General features: G+C 45.8%; 1 pseudogene; it reads right to left on the reverse strand.

Moving 5' to 3' along the window:
• Nucleotides 1–9,124: 9,124 nt before the first annotated feature.
• Nucleotides 9,125–10,672, reverse strand: LOC114624072 (annotated as a pseudogene).

Genomic DNA, 10,672 nt, shown 5'->3' on the forward strand with positions numbered 1-10,672 from the left:
CTTCAGAAGATATGGTACACTGCTTGAGTTATGGTCTCCCTGCTATTCTTCAGAAGATATGGTACTCTGCTTTGAGTCTATCTGCAGTTGCTAAGCAGGATCGTGCAGTTGCCAAGCTTCAGAGGACATTGTGCAGGTGGGGAAAGGTAGGGGGTGAGGGTAAGGGCGAGGGTCCTGGCTTCTGGCACCTCCCCCTTCTCTGTTTAGTTAGAGAAGGCGTCTTATGATCAATCCCAACTATGTGAATTTTGAATTTGGATGTCTAATTATGGGGGGTCTTAGACAAGTTCACAACCCCAAAACACTGATGTGAGATGAGTCACATCGATGGTCAAAGGCTTTAGGCTGTCGACGATGGGCAACGTCAAGGGACTCCGATGTAGATTTCTTTAAGGTATTTAATAATTTCCTCTTTAAGGATTCTATCATCTTCATAAGGCTGTTTTGAGGTCTTTTTCTTGGGTTTCAGCTATGTTGGAATATTCAGGACCTGCTATGGTACGATAACTGAGTTCCAGCAGAGACATATTATCTTGGCTATTATTGAATGGCTGGCATCTAGGCATATGGAATTGGGATGATTATAGATCTGGGTGATGATATCTGGTATTGTCTCTGTTGGGTGAATGTTTACTGAAGCAGTACACAGTAGTAGCCTTGGAAAATACATGCATATGATATTAAAATATCACACAAGGCTCTACTCGCCTATACCAATATACTACTACTATATAGATATCTAAATGCTGTTTACAACAAAGCACATGGGATCATTCCTAAAAGGCTGAAGTTGCTTATTTAGAACAGCACTGCATAAGTTCCTAAGTAGACCAGGATTGTTGGAAGATAGTGAAAATTATAGTACTTTTTTTTTATAACCACAAGGAAGTTGTTTTATTGATGAATGTCACAATGATGTGCTGTAATGAAGTGACTGATATACAGAAAAGCAAACACATGAGATTATTATTGACACTGAACAAGAACAAAATAGGAGAGCACAGCATACACATCTGTGATGGAAGCAGCACGCAGTGACATCTTTGAAAAACACACGCATATTTGACTAAAATATGGCACGACGACACAGTCTCATATGCCAATGTGCCTCTATTGCAGTGATCTCTGAACTCCATTTCCAGCAGAAATCATACAACTTGGAATTTTTTTAAAATCCAAACAACAGTGCCTATGCCTCCAAGTTTCTCAGACGCTAGAAAAAAACACAGTGAAAATGGTTGTAATATTATAATTGCAAGAACTTTGTAGCATCAATACAACAAAACAATTCTGTTCTGTAACAGAAGTGGTGATTGCTATGCTGGAAAGGAGAGTAGAGAATATCAGTATAGCAGTGTGCCTTGACCCTGGTAAATTAGAAAAGAAATAGGAGAGCAGCACGCATGTGCATCTATAAATGAAGCAGTACACAGAGGGATCCTCGGAAAACACATGCATATTTGACTAAACTATCATACGTGGCATATTTGCATATACCAACGTACTACTGTTGCCGCAAAATCTAGACTTAGCTTCCAAGAAAGCTTCTGAGTTTGTACAACTTTGACATTTCTTGAATCAGAACAGCAGCGTCTATGTTCCTATGTCTCCCAGAATTGTTAAGAACACAGTGACTATGTTAGTACTTTTACAATGGCAAGACCTTTGTTATACAGATGCGTCTCACAGAAATGAATTGTAAGAGAAGCTCTAATTGATTTACAGAAAAGTACAGAACATGAGAGTATTATTGTAGCTTGTACCTGTACACTGGCTGAGCAAGGATGAAACAGCACAGCATACACATCAGTAACGGAAGCCTTACACAAATACATCTTTGAAAAACACACGCACATTTGACTAAAACCCCTCACAATGGCATGGTTGCATAAACCCATGTACTACAACAGCAGCAGAATCTCTATTTCATTTAGAACAAAGCGAACTAAGTTGCTTGTACAACTTGAATGTTCCTTGCATCGGAACAGCATCACATACACTTCTAAAGGACCTGGATTGTAAAAATACACGTTGAAGATCATAGTATATTTAGAACCACAAACTGTTCTATAAATGATCCTCAAAGAGGTATATTGTTACAGAGTGGTGATTGATTTACAAGGATGCAGGACACATGAGATTTTTATTGGTACACTACCCAATGAGACTGATTAAACAAGAATTCAACAGGAGAGCACAGCATATGCATCTCTTACTGAGACAGCGAACAGTGGCTTCTTTGGAAAAACACATGTACATGTGACTAAACACCCCACAATGGTGTTTTTTGCTAAAATCATTGTACATATAGAATATGCGATTGATTTAAAGGAAGAACACATGAGATTAGTATTGTAGGATTCTAATTGAACAAGAATGGGATCACGTAGGCTTAGATTTCTCAAAACCTACTTTATTTAGGGTTCTTAAACACTTCTACCTACCTCCCTTCTAGCCCACCAACCAAAGATAGGGTTGTGTACCAGTTTAGAAGTAATTCTTTGGGGCAATTGCAATCTTCATTGTCAGGATCTCAGGAGCCCAGTTCAATAGCAAACATGAAATACGAATCAGTAGCAGAGCTTCAATCTGAAAGAAACTACAATGCTCTACCAAACCATCTGGAATACCACGAGAAGTACTTTTGTGCATTTCTGTCTACAAAGTGAAGACCCCAGTTGCATGGGGATACTGACAACTTCCAAAGTGTTGCAAGGTTCAGCAATGCAAGAACATCTTCAATGAAGCCTGCAAAGTGTTGCACAGTGTATCAATGCAAGAGCGTCCTCTCACTTTCTGTGGGGTTATATTTACATTCTTTCTAAACATCACACACCCTCTCAAGCTTCCACTCCAACACAACATCATATGCCCTCTCATGTGTTTGCTTCAGAAAAACACCCTCTCGTGTGTGTACTCCAGCAAAACATCCTCTCACTAGCCAGCTTCCAAAGTAACATCATGTGACACAACTGAGTTTCCAAAGAAACCAGAAATTTCCACTTAAGGATCCATTTACAACCAAAGCGTACTAGTTTATTTGTACAACTCAGAAGTTGCTTGCATCAGATTGGCAGCACATATGTTCCTAAAAGATATGGCTTGTTAAAAACACATCGAAAATGGTAGTACTATTGCAACAGCAAACATTTTGTGATACCAATGCACCAATGCAATTCTGTACTGTTTTAGAAGTGATGATTTATGGGTCTTCCTGATCTTGTGGATTGTCAGCTGATACAGTCCGTGATCAGGGGTGAGGGATGATCTAGAAGCCCTGTGAGTATGTAATATAGCATTCATGGTGCACATACTGCGTGAGGCTCACATCTATAACCAAGTATTCGTGATACATGCACTATTGGGAGCTCACTCCTATTACCCAGAAATCATGGTGTATATATTTTTGGGGTGATCATTCTTGTAAACTAGCACTCATGGTGCATGTACTGTGGGATGCTGGGCCTGTTACCCAGCAGCATGGTTGCCGATACTTTGAGAGGTTCATGCATATGACACAGCACTCGTGGTACATGTACTTTGGGAGACTCGGACCTGTAACCCAGCACTCAAGGTGCCTGTTCTGTGGGAGACTCTTGCCTATAACCCAGCACTCATTGTGAATCTACTATACAAGACTCAAAAAAAAAAATCCCCAATAACCCAGCACTCATGGTGCACGTACTGTGATGGGCTCATGCCTCTAACACAGGAATCATGGTGCATGGACTGTTGTTGGAGGCTCACACCTATAACCCAGGAATCATTGTGAATGTACTGTGTGAAACTCAAGCCTATAACCCGGAAATCAGGGTGCATGTATTGTGATGGGTGCAGGGTTAGATACCACAGCAGTCATGGTGCATGCAGTGTATGAGGCTGACACTTTTATCCCAGAACTCATGGTGACTGTACTCTGAAAGGCGAATGCTTCTGATCGAACATTCACATTACATGTACTGTGGAGCGCTCATGGATGTAGCCCAGCACTGGGGATGGGTGTATTATAGAGACCCACACCTGGAAAGCGGCAATCATGGTGCATGTACTGTGTCAGGTTCATGCTTGTAAGCCAACACTCCCAGAGCATGTAGCATGGGAGACTCAAGCCTGTAACCCAGCACTCGTTGCATATGTTGTTAGTTGGTAGCACCCTGCAGTCATGGTGCGTGTAACTGTGCGAAGATGGTAGCTATAACCCTGCACTCATGGGTTCATGCGCTGTTGAAGACACAGGCCTGTAATTCAGAAACCATGGTGCATGTATGTGGTAGGTACAGTGGTTCCTGTGCTTAGAGAAAAGCACTAGGAGAAATCAGGAATGTTTAACACACAGGGCTGTCTTTTCAAAGGGAGAGATGTATAATCTGTTTTCAGCCCAGAAGGCTTGGAGCAGATCTGGCCTTTGGTGAGCTTTGCATTGTCTATGTGGTCCAGATCGCTCTGGATCCTCCTCAAATCCTTTATTTTATGCTTGTTTTTCTTAGCAAACCTATCTTTAAGGAAGACGCCACTTGCTCTTTAGAAAGAATTTTGATGTAGTCATAGCTTAAGCGTTGTTGTGCACAGAGGATTAAACTAATTATCACCAGGAAACATTTTGCTAAATTGTGCTGTGCTTAAATACGCCTAAAATAAACGACTCGAGGTCAGACTCTTGAAGCTTGAGTCAACACCAGCTACGGAGTAGTGCTGAACCCAATTATACCATCTTGCCTCCCACAGATACTCCGCTGGCCACGGTGATTACAGAGACACTGCACATGTACTGTGGAAGGACTATGCCTATAACCCAACAGCCATTGCGAATGTGCCGTGAACGACTCAAACTAGAAACCCAGCCATCTTGGTGCACATACTATGGGAAACTTATGCCTAAACCCAGGCACTCATTGTGAATATATGGTGGTATTCTCAAACTGGTCATCCAGAATTCATGGTTGCAAATACCGTGGGAAGCTCATAACCCAACATTCATTGCACAGTTACTGTGGTGGGCTCGTGGTTGTAACACAGCATTCATGGTGCATAGACTGTGTTAGGCTGACACCTGTATCCCAGCATGCATGGTACATGTTCCGTGGGATGCTCATGCCTATAACCCAGCACTCATTGTGTATGTACCGTGTGAGGCTCATCCCATTAACTAGAACTTATGGTGCATGTACCATGGAAGGCTCATGTCTATAAGCCAGCATTCATGGTGTGGGTGTTGTAGTGGACTCCTTGCTGTTACGCAGCATGCATGGTGCATGTACTATGCGAGGCTCATGTCTATAAGCCAGCACTCATTATGAATGTACTGTGTGATTCTCACACCAGGAACCTAGAAATCTTGACGCATGTACTGTGATGGGCTCATAGTTGTAACACAGACCTCATGGCATAAGTTCTGTGCTGGCCTTATGGCTACAACAAAGCACTCATTGTATATGTAGTGTGTGAGGCTGACACCTGGATCCCAGCTTTCAAGATGCACGTAACCAAGCACTCGTGGATTATGTACTGCTGGACACTCATACTACTAATCCAGCTCTCTTGGTGCCTGTACTGTGCGAAGCTCATGCTGACAACAGTACTCATTGTGGATATAGTGAGGGAGACTCAGACCAGTAACCCAGAAACCATGCGGCATACACTGCCCAGTAACCCAGAAACCATGCGGCATACACTGCCGGAGGCTTGTGCTTATAATAAAGCAATGCACTGTGGGAGACTCATGCCTCTAACTCTGAATTCATGCCGCAAGTACTTTGGAAGGACCAAAGGTTGACCAAGGTTCAAGTGCTGAAGGAGGCTCATGCCCGTAACCCAGCAATCATGGTTCATGTGCTATAGGAGGTACATTCCTTACACCAGCAGGCAAGGTGCAAGTATTCTGGAAAGGTACACCTGTAATGCGGCACTTCCGTGTTTGCGCTGTGGTAAGCTCATTTCTCTAACCCAGCCCTCATCTGGATGGACTTCAGGAGGCTCTTGCTTGTAACCCAGAACTCTTTTTGAAAATATTGTGTGAGACAAAACCTGCAGCCCTCAGAGTGCACGTAGTGTCGGAGGTCCGAGCCTGTAGTACAGCATTCACGGTGCATATACTCTGTGAGGCTCAAGCCTGTAGCCCGGCACTCATGAGTTATGGTCTGTGACAGGCTTACACCATGAACCCAGAAGTCATGGTGCATTTACACTTTGGGAGGGTCATGTATTTCTGACAGCATTCGATGTGAATGTTCTGTGCGTGACTCAAACCCAGTAACCCAGAACCCACGGGTCATGTACTGCGGGAGGCTTGTGCTTTACAACCCAGCGTTCATGGTGTATGTACCACAGTGGTCTCATGGCTGTTACACAGCACTCATGATGGTGCATGGTACATGTGAGGCTGACACCTGTATGTGAGCACTCATAAGTGCATGTATGGTTTGGAGCATACGACAAGCTCAACACTGATCATGGTTCATATAGTGTGGGGAGGCTCAGGCCTGCACCCCAGTACTCATGAAGTATGTACAGTGAGAAGCTTACACCTGTAACCCAGAAGTCATGGTGCATATTGTGTTGGAGGCCCACGCCTGTATCCCAGCAAACATGGTGCATTTACTGAGTAAGGCTCATGGCTATAAGCAACCACTGATATTGAATGCACTGTAGGAGGGTTCACGCCAATAGTCCAATCCTCATGGTGCATGTACTGTGGGCAACTCATGCCCACTACCTAGCATTCATGGTACATGTAACATGGTGGGCTTAGGCCTGTTACCCAGATCTCACGCAACATGTACTCTGGGAAGCTAAGACCTGTAACCCAGCATGCATTGTGCATGTACTGTTGTTGGTCCATGCCTATAACATAATATTTATTGTGAATGTTTGAGACTCAAAACAATAAGCCATCACACATGGTGGATATACTATGCGAAGCTCTTACCTATAAGAAGCCAGGGTTCATCAGGCATGTATTGTGAGAGGCTCATGTCTATAACATAGATGGTGCGTGTACAGTTGGGGGGCTTATGGCTGTAATCTAAAACTCCATATTTATGTACTGTGGAGAACTCATACCACAAACCCAACACATGGTGCATACCGAGAGAGAGTCTCATGCCTGTAGACCTCCACTCATTATGAATGTATGGTACAAGGCTCAAACCAGTGAGCCAGTACTTGTGGTGCATGTACTGTGTAGGGGAGGTGCATGCTATAACCCATCACTCATGGCACGTATACTAATGCCGGCTTATAGCTGTAATTGAGCACTCATGGTGCATATACTGTGGGAAGTTCAGGCCTATAACCCAGCACTCACAGCATGTGCTGTTGGAGATTCATGCCTATGGACTGATGCCTGTAACCCAGCACTCACGTTATATGCACTCTGGGAGGCTCAGGCCTGTAATGCAGCCCTCATAGTACATGTACTGTGGGGGTCTCACACCTCTAACCCATCACTCATGGTGAATGTACTGTGGGGGCCTCACATCCGTAACCCACAAGTCATAGCGCATGTACTGTGGGGGTCTCACACTTTTAACCCATCACTCATGGTGAATGTACTGTGGGGGCCTCACACCTATAACCCATAAGTCATAGCGCATGTACTGTGGGGGTCTCACACTTCTAACCCATCACTCATGGTGAATGTACTGTGGGGGCCTCACACCTGTAACCCATAAGTCATAGCGCATGTACTGTTGGGGTCTCACACTTCTAACCCATCACTCATGGTGAATGTACTGTGGGGGCCTCACACCTGTAACCCATAAGTCATAGCGCATGTACTGTGGGAGGGGGTCTCACACCTCTAACCCATAAGTCAGTGTGCATATACTCTGAAGGGCTCACGCTGTATCCATGGTGCATGTACTGTGGGGGAAGTCTCACGTTAGTAACCTCCTCAGGCTCGACAGAAAAATGATCAAAAAAATGTCAGGATTTTCATTTCAGAGACAGCATCCCATGGGAAATAATGACTTAGAAGCAGCTTCCTTCCCTGTCTCGGGGCTTGAGTAGGCAACTGTGTTGGTGAATTTACCACACTGTGACTAGAAAAAAACCCCAACAAACCTCGTGATGTGAGGAAATTGTGTTTATGGTTGCGCAGGTTTCAGTCTGTCCTGCCCTAGCCTTGTCTATTTTTAGTCCGAGATGAGGTAGAACATCTTGATGGCACAAAACTCGTCACCTCACCAAACCACAAAGCAGCAAGGGGCAAAATAAACCTGCTATGCTTTAGACACGAAGTGTTCTTTAAAGACCTGTGCTCTGAAAGCTTTACACTCAGCCTGTAGCAAGGTTGCATGATTGTTATTATTATGAGTATGCTAACTTCATCAATATATTAATTGTTATGATGTTGCAGTCAAACCGATTATTGGGACATCCTTACCTGGTTTGAGGACATAGGTCACTCAGGGAATGCCCTTTTAAAAAAAAATCTTTGTTTGTTTGTTTTTCTTGGTTTTTGTTTTGTTTTGTTTTGCTTTGCTGTAGCTGCTGTTTATTGACATTCAGGTGGTCACTATAGCAACAGGCCTGGAGCTGCTGCAGAATACAAGGCGGAGCTTGTCTGCAGTGGCAGAGGAGTGGAGTGCACAAGATGTGGGGGAGGCCAAAGCTGTTGAGAAAGCAAGTCAGGGACAGGACCAGGGCCAGGGCCAGGGCCGGGGCCGGGGCCAGGGCCAGGGCTGGAGCCGGAGCCGGGGCCGGGGCTGGGGCCGGGCCGGGGCCGGGGCCGGGGCCGGGGCCAAAAGTAATCTTCGCTGGAACCCTGGACCCACCCCATGCTCTCAGCCCCTACTCTTGCTGTCTCCAGACTCCAGACCAAGGCTAGGAATTTGCTGGGTAACTTTCTATAGGAGCAAAGTATACAGAGATGTTGCTGCCCTTTTGTGACAAAGTCAGAAGGTTTCCATTCCCGCATCCCTCCTTCACTCCTGGCTCGGATAGGGTCATATGATAGATAGCTGGGCTCTGTTGCGGGGTTTCACAGGCATTCATTTCTCCTGGTGTCCCTGCCCACTAGCGCCACACTATGGCCAAGAGTGAGTACTACAAGCATTGCTAGCTTAATGGATGGGATTGGGGAGGGGATGGGGCAGGGGCTAGAAGAGGGGCTCCGGAGGGCCAATCAAGGCACAGGCACTACATGCATGGTGTTGGCAAAGCTACAACCAGGGTGCCACCTGCTCAGCACAATGGCCACATCTCCTTTCTTGAAGAAGCCTCGGGCCTTGCCAATATTCATGGCCAAGTATACATGAAGGTCACCATCCTCAGTCCAGGCATCCTGTAGCTCAGAGGGAAGACGCAGAGGTACAGATGGGCCTTGTGAGCTGTCTGGGGATTGTGAGTCACAGCAACGATGGGAGCATGAGGGCTGTACCTGGCCACTTGGTGAGCACTCCTGTCAGACTTGGTGAGCACAATACTGGCCCCACTGCAGCACTTGAAGGAGGCCTCCAAGGCACCAGCCCTCCGCAGCTTCTATGGGGCCATTGTTAATAGGCACAAGAAAGCAAGTGGTAGATGGCAGCTTCTGCCTCATGGGCAATAAGGTGCCGCATGCCAACAGCCTCCAGAGTGCAGTCTCCTTTGGCTGTTTATCCGGACAGCATGATGCAATTTGCTCCATCTAGGACTTGGTTGGCTACCATCAATGCCGTCAGCACGGGTGGGGCATGGCTTCTTGATCATGCTCTCCAGCATCTCTGTGGCACAGATGACAGGCTTCACGGCTTTCTTGGATTGTCCAATCATCATTTTCTGAGTCAGAAAGACCTTCTCTGAAGGAATCTCAGTACCCAGGTCACCATGAACCACCCCATCCCATCACTGGCCTCCAAAATCTCATCAAACCTGCAGACAACTTCGTGGTTCTCAATTTTACTGATGATCTTGATGGTCTTGCTCTTCTCTCCCAGGATCTTCCTAATCCCATGCACACTGGCTACCTTGTGGATGAAAGACACAAATACCATGTCTACATCTTGCTCCATTCCAAATTTCAGATCCTGGATGTCCTTTTCTGACACAGTAGGGGGGGGGATCCACAGCAGCTCCCAGCAGGTTCACCCCCTTCTTGCTGTCCAAGGAGCCACCATTCTCCACCTCTGTCACCAGGTAGTCAGCACCTTTCCCCTTCACTGCATCAAAATGAGCCTGTCATCCACGTAGATCTTGCTGCCCACCTCCACCACCATGCAGATGTTCTTAGAGTCTAGCCGCAGGATGCTCTCATCACTGTTTCCCATGTAGCTGTTGTCCAGGCTCCCTTCAGTATCTCCATTTCTACAGTACTGCTACCCTTGATGCCTCATCTGGATCTCGGGTCCCTTTGTGTCTAGAGCCACCCAAACTGGATGGTAGAGAATGGGATCAGAAGCTGTCTGTGGCTGCACAGATATTCTTGATCATCTCTGCATGGTACTCATGGGTTCCAAGAGAGAAATTCAGTTGGGCCACATTCATTCCAGAGTTAGTCATCTCCTTCAGCATCTCCACAAGAAGCAGGGCCAGTGGTACAAATGATGCCAGTGTTGCGGGCCATGATGGGCGCAGAGTCAATGTCCAGGTGGCATATGTGTTCCAGAAAGGCATCAGCCATGGTTGCATGGGGCGGCTGGGTCTGAATGAAGGCAGTCCTTGCTTTGCTCTGTGGCTTTGGCATGGTTCCTGA

The sequence above is a fragment of the Grammomys surdaster genome, unplaced genomic scaffold (genome assembly GCF_004785775.1).
Source record: "Grammomys surdaster isolate TR1022 unplaced genomic scaffold, NIH_TR_1.0 204, whole genome shotgun sequence".
NCBI lineage: Eukaryota > Metazoa > Chordata > Mammalia > Rodentia > Muridae > Grammomys > Grammomys surdaster.